At 44.6% G+C, this 12,006-nt stretch overlaps 1 protein-coding gene and 1 long non-coding RNA gene across 2 annotated transcripts in view; one reads left to right on the forward strand and one right to left on the reverse strand.

The window, feature by feature from the left end:
* The window catches only part of CCNI (cyclin I), a 37,837-nt gene that overhangs the window by 23,639 nt on the left and 2,192 nt on the right, over positions 1–12,006 (reverse strand). The gene's annotated exons all lie outside the window — the stretch shown is intronic.
* LOC110353140 (uncharacterized) lies at positions 19–6,962 on the forward strand. Its single transcript, XR_011809342.1, has 3 exons — positions 19–3,941; positions 4,977–5,050; positions 5,936–6,962. It is a non-coding gene; the product is annotated as an uncharacterized lncRNA (long non-coding RNA).

Below are 12,006 nucleotides of genomic sequence, written 5' to 3' on the forward strand. Positions count from 1 at the left end.
GGCGGGGACCCGGGTTCGAGTCCCGGAGTCGGCAAAAAGCCCCCGGGGGCAGCGGGGCCGCAGCGGGTACCGGGCACCGGGCACAGCCCCTGGAGCCCTCAGAGCGAGCAGTAAGGCCCTGCCCTGCCTAAACAGGCTGGGATGGAGGGGGCAGTGCGAGGAGCTGGAGCACAGGCAGCTCGGTGTCTGCGCCTCCTCCAGCGCCTGCGGCTAGGAGCGGTGCAGATGGCACACAAAGGATTCCCCCCGCAGGCACTGACATCAATCATGCGGAGGGAGAGCGCCCAGCGCCTTTTCTCTTTACTTCCCGACCAGTGAATCCCGCATCGGTTTGGTAAAAATGTGTGCCAGGCTTTTTTTAAGCCTGGTAACTGATGAAAGCTGTTTTCCTGCCTTTGCGTAAGGCAGTCTGCTTGCCAAATCCAAGCCTGCTGCACGCCGCTCCCCTCCCCTGTGCTGCATTTTCCCCTTTGTGATGGGACAGGACAGTGCAGCAATGGCGAGAGCCGCTGGAATTTCACCGAGCTTTGTCCCAGTTTTGCTCTGATTCTTCAGAGCCTCGCTGTCTGTGTTTCAGGAGCCTGTAAAGCTGCTAGGGCTTCCCAAAATCTCCCGGCCCGTGGGCAGTTTCTGGCCGTGACGGAGGGAAGCTAACCGAGCTGATGCTCCCAGCTGGGCAATTCTCGCCGGAGGTCTGCCCGGCACCATCCCAAGATTGTTCCCCTCCCACAGCTCCAGCAATTTGTGCGCATTGTGAGTATTTGCTCAAGGGACCTCTTCCAGGGCCCTTTCCAGAACATTTTGCGTGCCAGCGCGGAGAGCCCGAGGCGGTGCGGCACATCCGCAGCCCAGCAGCCTGTGGGATCGATGTTTTGGCAGGAACCTCTCGTGCTCGCATAGCGCAACAGAGCGCCTTTTATTCCTCTGGTGCTGGATATGCTCAGCTGGATACGTGTGATTACAGTCCTTTGTCCTCGGCGGCAGTAGGAAGGGCCTGCTGAAGCAGCGCCCGGCCGGGCTGGAGGCAGCGCGGTGAAGCAGCCAGCTGCCAGATCGGGATTTCTTGCGGGGGAAACCCCGGAGCCTGAGCGGTGAGCCACCGGCACTGGACGGACCTCAGAGCAGGTTGTCCTGGCGGGGTGGCCAGCCACAGGCTCCCAAAAACATTTCCAGCCTCTTTATGAGGTGCCCGAAGCCAGGACACAGCCAGGCCGGGGTCAAAGTGGCAGCACTGCTGCACGCCCTCCAAAAAGAAAGACACAGCTTGTGCCCAGAGCAGCTGAGGGCTGGGGTGGGCAGGCTGCCATGACAAAGTGGCTGCCAAGGCCGAGGGATTTAGGGAGAGCGCTGAGAAAGAGACGGAGACAACCAGCAAAAACTTTATGAGTTTGGGCCTGCAGCCCAGAAAGAGAGAAAGTAAAAGAGGCAATATTAAGCTTAGAAAAAAGTAACCTGGTGCATGCAACGAGGCACACCTGGAAGAAGGCCATTACAAGCAGGTGTTCGGCATGCGGGGACGTGATGCATCGTGCAGAAATCTGATTGCTTGGAACAGCAAAAAGACCCCAAGCGCCCTGTCAGCCAAAGGAGCAGTTTGGTGGTGGGCAGAAGGCATTTTTATCCCTCGGGAGGAGACGAGGCATGTCTGTTTTAAGGAGATTGACGGGACTACGGCATTGGCACGGGCAGCACGCCCCGTGGACTCGCTGTCTGGGTATGCAGGGGGCTCAGCTCCCCAGCTCACGGCCTGGTGCCAAGGCAGCGTGGCTGCACGCAGGAATTGATGCACAGGTGGCTGCTGCTGGAGCAGACTGGGCTCTAGGGAGGTGACAAACCAGTAAATACAAGACCAGTGGGAGATCCATGCTAGCGGAACAAAACATCACAGGCATAAGGCATCTCCTGTAGCACTTTTGTTTGCGTACCACTGTTTATCCACCACTGGATGGAGAGGAAGAGGAGGGCACTGCTGGATTCGCAGCCAAATCCCACTGTGTGGAAAGGGGAAGGCCATACATCTTTGCAGCAGACACTTCTATCTGCGCTCTATAAACACCCCTCAGAAGGCAAAACAGATGGTCTTGTGGTTTGGCTCTGCGCTCTGCTTTGGAGACCCAAGTGCTATTTACTGCCTGACTTTTGACCAGTCAGTTAAATCTACAGATGCAAAGGTTAATACTAATTTTCATATCCACCCAAGCTACGTGCACGCAAAGTCCAACATGGGCAAGCAAGTTTGATGAGCTCCAATATGTGTGCAGACAACAATTTCAGAAAATTTACCTTCATGCTGGGTTGGTTGTAAGGCAAAATTAAAGTGTTTGTGAAGCATTTGAATATCCCGAGGGGCTAGAGAAATGCAAACTTTTAATAATAATTACTCTTTTGATTTAACTGGATGAGCTCAGTGTAACGTGGCATAATGAGTCTAATAATTCCTCTGTTTGTACTTTGACTCCAGCTGTTAAATGACTACAGCTTTTCTGTATTTATCACAAACCTGAGGTCCTTGAAAAAGAAAAGTTTTGATCAGCCTAGAGAAGGCAGTAGTGATGTTGGTTTGAAGAACAAAGCCTGCAAACGCTTAAAGAAAAACGCACAAAGTCGTATTGTTCTTTTCCAAACTGATCTCAGCATAAAGCTTGGTGAGCGGTAGAGCTGTCGTCTAACGTCACGTTCCTCACGAAAGAGGAAGAGCCTGGAGCAGGCAGGCTGAGCTTGGGCTGTTTGGTGGAGGAAACCCATGCAGAGGCATCTGAGTGCTCATCAAAGCAATCAGGAGATACGTATGCTGATAGTGCTGTAGAAATCTCACATCAAGGCTTACTCGGGGCTCAGAAAGACTTCTCTTCTAGGGGGAAACTCCTCCTTTCGATGCCTGGAACAGAACATTCTCCCAGGAAGCGATTTTCAAAAGCTGCGAAGACAGTTACACTGCTTTCTTTGTCCGGAGGCCCAGTTTTCAAAACATATTGTGGAACATTGGGAAAAGCAGTGCAAGGAAATGAGGGGAAACCTAAAAAAAGATTTATGGTGAAATTAGCTGACAGACTTTGCCCAGCTCCCTGGGAGTAAGTGGTCATCAAACAAAAACAACGAGCACATAGGAGTTCTCAAAGAGGAATAAAATGGGTTCAAACACTGACTGAACTGATTTTGACCTCTGTGAAAACTGAACTATCCAAAAAAAAAAAAAAAAAAGTTATTTTTGTAAATGTGATCCTTTCTCTGCATTAAGTCAATCAATGGAACGCTAATTTTCCAAGCAAGTAGTATGGAAGTCAGTACATACAAATTCTAATATGGGGCATGCACAATTCTTATGTTCTGTCCTATTACTACACTAGCTACGCTTGTTCTGACAGGCAATAATGAATTGCCCTTTGAAAAAAATAAAATTAAATGTTATATTCCTGAAATATGTGGCAAGGGAAAAAAGAAACTAGATGTGGGCTCATCCATTTCTTTCGGCTTAAAATGTAGATTTCCACTGCAGCTGGACAAACCCTGGCTCCAGTTTCACAAGAAGAATCAAGCTGTTCCACGCACGGAACAGCAGCTAAATTGTTGCCCTGGCATGGAACAGGGAGAAGAAGCATCTGGCCACTAAGAGACACTAGCAGCAAGCAAGCCCCCTTTCTAATGCAGTCTGCTTACTTTTTCTAAAAGGGACGAGAAAAAAAGCACCACAAGTTTTGTCCAAAGCCTTTTCAGCTTTAGGGGGAAAAAAAAAATAAGAAAAAATGTCTTGTGCAGGAAGTGTCTCAGGTACCTAAGACATTTTTTAATGAAGATCCCAGAAAGAAGAGCCGTGGCTATGTGCAGTCAACAAACTGCAATTGTGCAATCTGTTTTGCCTCTTTTAGACCAATTGTCAGTTTTAGTGCCTTCCCTTATCAGAAGCTGTCACCCTTATCAGGCAGGGAGAGGCAGACTCTCAGGTATGTAGCCACTTGGTTTTGATTGCAAGTCTGGAGGACCTAGGCTCGAGGCTCGCTTGCTTAAAAGTCTGTTGACAGTAGAAGTCATTGCAAGCTGAATCACAGGAGTGATGACTGAAGTGTAACATCTCTTTGGCCTCTCATAGCTGTTTTCCTGCAGTCTCACATAACTTCTTCCTAACAGCAGGAATATACATTTTTTTACTACAAAAACAAACCCTGTGATTTGAGCTGAAAAGGATTGGGTCTCTTGCTATCTGTTTCCACCACAGAACTTCTGAAACGCCAAGGGACACTTCTGCTTTCATTCAGATCAGTGAAATAAGTGCTTACGTTTAGCAAATTAAGTACTTCTTTCACAGTCAGAGATGTACTTGGGGGGAGCAATGCAAGAACTAAATTAACCTTCTTACCAGAGCTACTTTTACTAAATAAACAGCCCCATATTAGGCAATTTTCTCACTCAGAACAGATTATTTTCTGCGGTTTGTTTTGCTAACTGGAAAATGTTCTCAACTATTCCATTTAACTCAGTCTGCAATTGTACAGCCTTCAGACCGTGTCTGTCACCCTAGGGACTGCACCTGTAAATCAATCATTCTTCCTAGAAAATAGATGACTAGTCAGAAACGCTTGCTGCAACATGTGAGAATGCCAATGGCAGACAGGAATGTGTCTTCCTTTACAGTACTTCCAATTTTACTCTTTTAGTATTGGTAGCATGAATGATACGGTGGAACAGCCAGCTGACAGTAATATTTCATGTATATTTCTGCTTAATTTTGTGTTGTGTATATGATCAACATGCCTGAATTCAAAATACTATATGGAAAAAAGTAATTCTCAGCTTAACTGTCTGCATCCAAACCTTTTTGACCTGCGTTTCTACATGTACATGATAAAACACTGCCCAATTTTGGAAAAAGCCCTTTCCAATAAATGTCATCTGACATTAAGATTAATTCTTACATCATTTGACTTGAAGAGATGTATTTTCTTGAATTGCTTTCTAAACTACAGTATAATTTCTTACAGCCTTTTGTAACAGTGCTGGAAGCAATACAGGAGAAGCAGAAGATAATCGACTTTCACAGTCAAAGATCAATAAGGTAAGGGGCATTATAAACACAAAGGTGTTAACTGCAATAAATAGTCATAAAATCAAAGAACAGCTGAGGGTGGGAGGGACCTGTGGAGGTTTTCTAGGCCAAACTCCTGCTCAGAGCAGGACTGATTTCAAAGTTAAATCAGGTTGAAAAGTTTTCCAAATTGTGTGTAATGCAGATAATGTTTAAATGCATGGGAACAGACCTCAGTGTAAATCAACTCATCACTGGGCAATCTTAGCCATAATTTAAATTTGACAGCATACCTGTTAGAGAAGCATTCAGTCTCCAGCTTCTGTTGGAGTCAGGCTGGACTGAAGTTGAAAATGGCTAAAATGCTTTCTCGTGCATAATATGGCTGCTAAAGTTCATAACATAACTGCCATTAATGAAGACAGAACGGTTTTCTAATCTCCTCTCATAAAAAGCAGTCCTGTCATATTTCCCTGGTATTTTTCATTCTGAGAGATGATTGTGGGAGAAACCTTTACCATCGTGGTTCTCCTTATTTTTTTTTTTACCCCCCATTTTCCCGATTCCTATAAAAAAATAAACCATTGAGCCATCTTTAAACATTGATTTGTGACCCCTAAGATTTCACACAATAAGGAAAGCGTGCTGCCTTCATACCACACTGCCTAAAAAAAAGGGAAAGAGAAAGGAAGGGAGAAAGGATTTTGACTCCAAAAGTTGACAAATTCCTAAGAACAACAGCCGAATCTATTAATTTTTCCCTGATTGGACCTGATTTCATGTGTCTTGTAAGTCCTGGGCTGACTCCCTGCTGCATTCAAAGAAATTCTCAGGTTCATGCAAAAGCAAAGAAAACCAAAACTTTTTATAAGGCAGAGAATATCACATGTCTCAGGGCATTGTTACATCTTCCAGATGCTGCAACAACAGCTGTGTACTCTTGAGCATACTCACTCCAAACAAGCTGTCAGTTAAAGCAACTTCATCATGGCCTTTGGAAGTGGAGAAAATGCGAGTAGCATTAACTTAAAAATTCATTCTCTCTGGCTCATGTAACACAGGTTTTCTTACATTTTCTCTTCCAGAACATACAATTTTCCTTCCTTTTCTGTGTGACAACTTAAGCTCTGTTCATGTTATTTACCCTGGCTGTGGTTATACTTGACTGCAGATATCATCATCTATACTTGGAGATGTTATGTCCTGGAGAGTTCACGTCAGCGTTGCAGGAGTTTATATTGTCAACCATCTTGCAAGATCTTTAGTATTTCTGTGACACTTGCACACATACTTTTTTAAATGGACAATTTACTCCCCGGTAACATAGTGACTTGTGCTCCTCTGATTGGGTCGGTATCACGTATATTCACTGATGCTCGTTTGGATAGAAGGTTTTACAGATTTTACAACAGTGACATCATCACCTGGTGACTCTGTTGGAAACAGCACTCTGCATTTCCCGTCCTAGCTCCCGAATCCTTGCTGCTGGGCTCTATCTTTTCTTCCATTGAAGGGGATGGGAGCTTTGCCACAGGCTGCAGCGACAGCAGGAGTGCAGACACAGATTAGGCAAGGTGTTGGAGGATTTTCTGCACACCCTGTAGGTATTTAGGGAACCGTGTGGTATGTGATCCTAAATACAAGCTTATGCAGTTTGAACTCTTGAGCTAAACCCAGATATTTCCAGGCTGGCAAAGCTACCTACTGACTGTACGTCTGAGAAAGCACATCCTGAATTATTTCTGACTGTATTTCTGAGTTATGTCCTGACTGTGCATCTGACTTATTTCTTCTGGCAAGTATCAAGAGTATGTTAGTGAAATGTGCCTGGATATAGTAGCTTGAGATGGAGCTATGCTGGAAATGTTCCTGCAGCTGTTACTTGGAAAACATCTGTGGTACTGTGCATTTGTACGTCTCTGTTCACACTGGCACGGAGCAATTGATCTTGTGGAACAAAATATAAATTACTGTTGGGAGATATGAGAAGGACATTCTGCACCAGTGAACACAAAACTAATACAGGCAGTAGTGGTTTGGAAGTAGAGGGGCAAAAAAATCCAGTGCTTCATTGCTGGCACAAGCAGTAAAGAGCAAGATCAGCAGACTCTGTGACACCTCCAGAACTCCAAGTGCTGGTTATCTGAGTAAGAACAACCAATCCACTCGCCTTGAGGCGTGACATTTTTTACGCTTAGCCTTGAAAAAATCTTCTGACTTTGATAATCTTTGACAGTCTGTGTTTGCATAGTCTGATAAAGGGGAGAATATCCAGGCTGACATGATGTGTTGTTTGTGGTTAATGCTGGGCCCTATGCAAAGCATAAAAGACATCGCCCCGAAGAATTCAATTCTAGCCAAAGACATACAGTAAGGTATATTTAAGAAACCCTCTGGAAGGACTTTGAGAAGTATTTTGTTTAGAGCACATTAGTTAATTAAGGGATTTTGTCATCTCTTTAGGCCCTCAAATTAAGCCTGGGTCATTAGAAGATGTGCTTAAGTGAATTCTAATGGCCTATTGTATTCAAGAACTCAGACCGGATGATCTTCAAAAAGCAAGTGTGTGAGAAATGGAGAATGCCTTCAGTAACACAGCTGAGTGTGGGACGATGAGAAGCCAGAGGAGATATTTGGTAGCCAGAAATTTGTCACTGTTACTGAGCCAGGGCTCCTGCAAAGAGCCGATGAGGTGTCAGTTGCAATACATGACTCACCATGTCACCTCCCAGTAGCCTTGTGTGAGCTCCATGGCACAGAACGTGTACGCTTCGCTGTCTTACCTATTTTCTCTCATGATACCTGCATTGCATCATTAAAAAATAGAAATCAAGGTGGAAATATCTTCCTAGTGCTTTGTGGACGCTTTGTGCAAAGGGTCTTTCATCTCATCTTTAATCCAAATTATAAAAAATGGATTTGCACCATGCTAAATCTCTAAATAAATTTAAAATATCCGTTCCCAGTCCTCGAACTGAATGCCTCCTAGCAAGTCATTTCACTCAACAGCTGCCCAGTTGCACAGCTGGCAAGGTGACTGCTCTTTTTCTTTCTTGGCTTAACTTTTAATGACTCATTTAAATTCCTTTTAAGCGGAATCCATATGATTTTGAAAATGCCTTCTGAAATTATGCACAACTACCTTTCTAAAAAAAAAAAAAAAAAAACTTTAAAAAGCCGTAAGTACAACATTGCCTAGAATTATCTTGTCAATTAAATAAAAGAACCCACTTGAAATAAGTGACAAAAATATACTGTGAATGAAACGCACCTTCCAGTTACAAATCGTTATTAAAAGAGACCTTTAAGCAAACTGCTAGTTACCTGGTCATGCTTAGACAAGCACAAGGTTATTGAAACATACAGCTTCCTTTCAGCCAATTTAACTTGCACTGAAGGCAAATTATTGCCATAAAAGCACTGAAGCACATTGCTCAGGCATTTGGTGTAATTGTTTGCTCCTAAAAGATTACCCTTGCTGCACAACAATGTCAGCGGGATCAGATTCAGGTCTGCATCTTCAGTTGCTGTTACAAATGCTCCCTGCAATGTTTTCCCACAGGAAATTGATGTATGCTTTTGATATTATTATCTAAAAAAGACAGGAAGCTATATTTTAATAGACCTGTAGATGCAATATAGATTTCTGACAATGGCTGTAATGGAAATCAGTGAGACTGAGCCGACTCACAAAGGAATTGCAAGGGGCCTAATGAAAAGCTCGCCTTACCCCCCCCCCCCAGCACAGGAATCATGAATAATAATTTTACTAACTGGGTTAGCGATGAAATACGTCACAGTTTTGGAGTCTCTCCTGGTTTGTTCCTTTCTGTTGCTGCACAGAGAGTGGAATTTGAACGAGGTGGGGCAACAACAACCTGGGAGCAGCAAAACTGCAAATACTGCCTACATGACAGCGGGTGAGGTCATTGACAAGTGCCTTCCTCTTCGCACCTTTACGTGAGGGTTTGCTCTGGTGTGTGGGTGCAGTTCCACCTTCCTCTTCTTGTGTCAGAGCTGTTTTCGAGGCCCAGGAAATGAGTTTTGATAACATTGCAGAAGTAGGTTGCGTTGGACACTGTGCTTGTGAGGTTGGCAGTTAGCTCCTTAACGCCATCACAGATCTTTTCAACCCTGCGTAGAGAGATGCCTTCACGAAAGCACAGGCAGAGAGAATCAGGCTCGATGACGAGCTTCGCTGCCTCTCCAGCCATTTCCTGGCACTCTGTCAGCATTAGGGATGATAGATTCCTGTGGTTACCAGCATACCACACACTGGCACGCTCAGAGCCATGAAACAATACATAAGAGCATATCTCTCTGTGATGTTGTTGCTGAAACAAAATCCTTTTGCATCAGTGAAAATCATCAATGAGGGCTTGGGTTTTCTTCACGAATCAAGATTTTAGCATTAGGCACCAGTTACAAGCAATTCAGATTTTAGCTGTGTTTCGCAAGGGTTATGCCAGCTACCAGACAGGGAATACAAACACTTCCTAGCAAAGATCTGCTTCTCATGGGCTTTTCAATCTCTCCCTTCCAGTAACCCTGTCTTGGAAGTCAGATTAGAAATGGAGTGAAAATGGAGGTCCAAAGTAGTCACCTTCAGTGTTTCACATTAACATTTCATCATCTCTGAAGATCTGCCGCCACCGCCTTGCTTGTGAGCTGTAGCACTGCATATTACTCAGGCATTGTTTGTACGGGGAGGTTTTGTGATTTAAGTTACATTGGAGCACGTCCTCTTGTCCCAGAACTCCAGTGCAGCCGTGCTGGTATAGAAGTACTTTTATATGGCATGAGTACGGTAGCTTTTTTCTGAACACAAAGTGTGCAGTATCAGCACATGGCAGCTGTATACCAGCTTAAGTGCATCCCTAATTTTACCTGTGCGTGAATGTCTGTAATATATAAACAACTGATAAATGCTTTCTGTCTACACACAGAAAGCTGGAGTCCTAAGGTACATACAACCAGTCCTGCGTACAGCCAGGGTTCTTTACCTTTGGCCTGTCCCAGAAATGCAAGCTGCTTTGCTGAAGGTGCCCTGCAGTCAGCCACGCGTGGCAGGCCTTGCAGCTTAGCAAAGGTCCAAACAAACAAGCGGCGCCCCCAGGTTTACTCTCTGGATGTGCAGGAAAAGCATTTCAGGACACACATCAAAAAAATAGGTAAGCCTGACCTTTGCAAAACAAAGCGATTGCAGGTAAACAACATAGCCGTGCTCTTAGAAATGTTCTCGTGTAGACTAACTTGCATTTCCCTCGGTGGTAAGCTTCCTCCTCTTGTGGAAATTCCTCTCATCCAGCCATTAATATTGTTGGATGTTATTTCTGTGCTGTTCTGCCATATGTTGTAGCAGCAAAACAAAACCCCGATCTCTAAAAACTGAACAGTCTGTCCTAAACTGATTATGTCTCCATTGGTTTGTGTTTGGTTCTTGTCTGCTCAAAATATTTTCTGCTAAGTATAGCTCCCTTCTCCTGAGCAAACAAGCTGGGTTTCTTTTTTCTGCACCCTCCCTTCCTAATTTCGACAGCTATTTTGAACTCGGGGTGGGGTCACTCAGGCATGCATGCACTGTCATTGCTCGTCTCTAGATGAGTTCTTGTTGCCAGAGAACCTTTTCCTCAGCACCAGCCTCATACTGGCATTCATCCTCGGTTGGCAAGCCTTGCTCCCCTTCCTTCATTTAGGAAGCACATCATAAATCTGAATAAATTCATTTATTTGTGAATTCCGAATCTGACCGAGTTGCATGAGTGCAAGGTGACGTGTGTGAAATTACACACCCCTGTACTGAAGGCAGGAGCTGTACCGGTGGGGACATTGACTCCTATGGCTATTAGAGAGAGGATCGAGTGGCTCTCTACCGTAGGGGCTGTCAGGTGGGCAAAATTTTGAATTCCAGGAGACTTCTGCATCATTGTATCTCCTAGACTTGCTCCTTTACAACGGGCCTAGTGAGGAGAAGCCTACGAAAAGGGTTCAGTTTTGAAAGCTTTTATCACCAGGGACTGGTCCCAGTGTTTCTACAAACAAGAGTCAGAAAAATATTTTGGGCACACACACACACACAAAGCCTTCATGCATAAAAACATACACATGGAGGGTGTTTTGTTTGCTTAAAGCACCACCTACTTTTCCTCCCCTCAGTTAAACACAAGCCACACAAATGTCAGATCACCCCATGTCATTAAAATGGAGATTATTATATATATATGATGCCTCTTAAGGGGGGGAAAGATTCTAGGGCTAATCTCATTTGATGCAGGCTCTCCTGCTGTGTGGTACTTTCCCCATGTTCTTAAAAGAGCTTGAATCATCCTTGAATAAAACGCTAGTTCAGCATGAGCTGTTGTCTCCTGCATCACTGCAGAAAAAATGGATGTTGGCCAAAGCAGACACGTGTTTTCTTCCCCTGAATTAGGCTAAGTCCCTAATCGTCATATAGCAGCAGTTTGGTCTCAGAGAGAGAAGTAGTCATGACTCCAGTGCCTTCTGCCTCCCAGTTTTTAGCATTTCTGATGCTTTCCTGATGCCACCAACCTCCATACCAGAATAATGGGATTGCAATAGGGCAGTTAGCTTAATTAGTGGCTGTGAAGCTCTTTGTTTAAGTGGTTCAAATACAACTATTGTCCCAAGTGACCCTTATTGTTCTTACCTGGGTGACCAATGGCTGAGCTCTGAGTGCATGTGTCTGGAGTGTTAATTACCGCCTGTCCCTTAATCATGAAGGTTTGTAATCCTATTGCAGTTTGGAAGTGCTCGTGCCACAAGGCCCAATTAACATCCCTGATATCATCTGCCAGTCCACACACAGCTGTTAGCCACCCATAACTATTCTGGATGAATTGCTGTGCAGACCTGCCAGGGCACATTTTGCCAAGCAACTGGAAGATGATTTAGCAAGACTAGATAAAAAACGACCTTTGTAAGGTATTACTAATGCCATTTGATGGCTTTAAAAGTCTCACATCACA

Source organism: Anas platyrhynchos, chromosome 4, assembly GCF_047663525.1.
Source record: "Anas platyrhynchos isolate ZD024472 breed Pekin duck chromosome 4, IASCAAS_PekinDuck_T2T, whole genome shotgun sequence".
NCBI classification, from domain to species: Eukaryota; Metazoa; Chordata; class Aves; order Anseriformes; family Anatidae; genus Anas; species Anas platyrhynchos.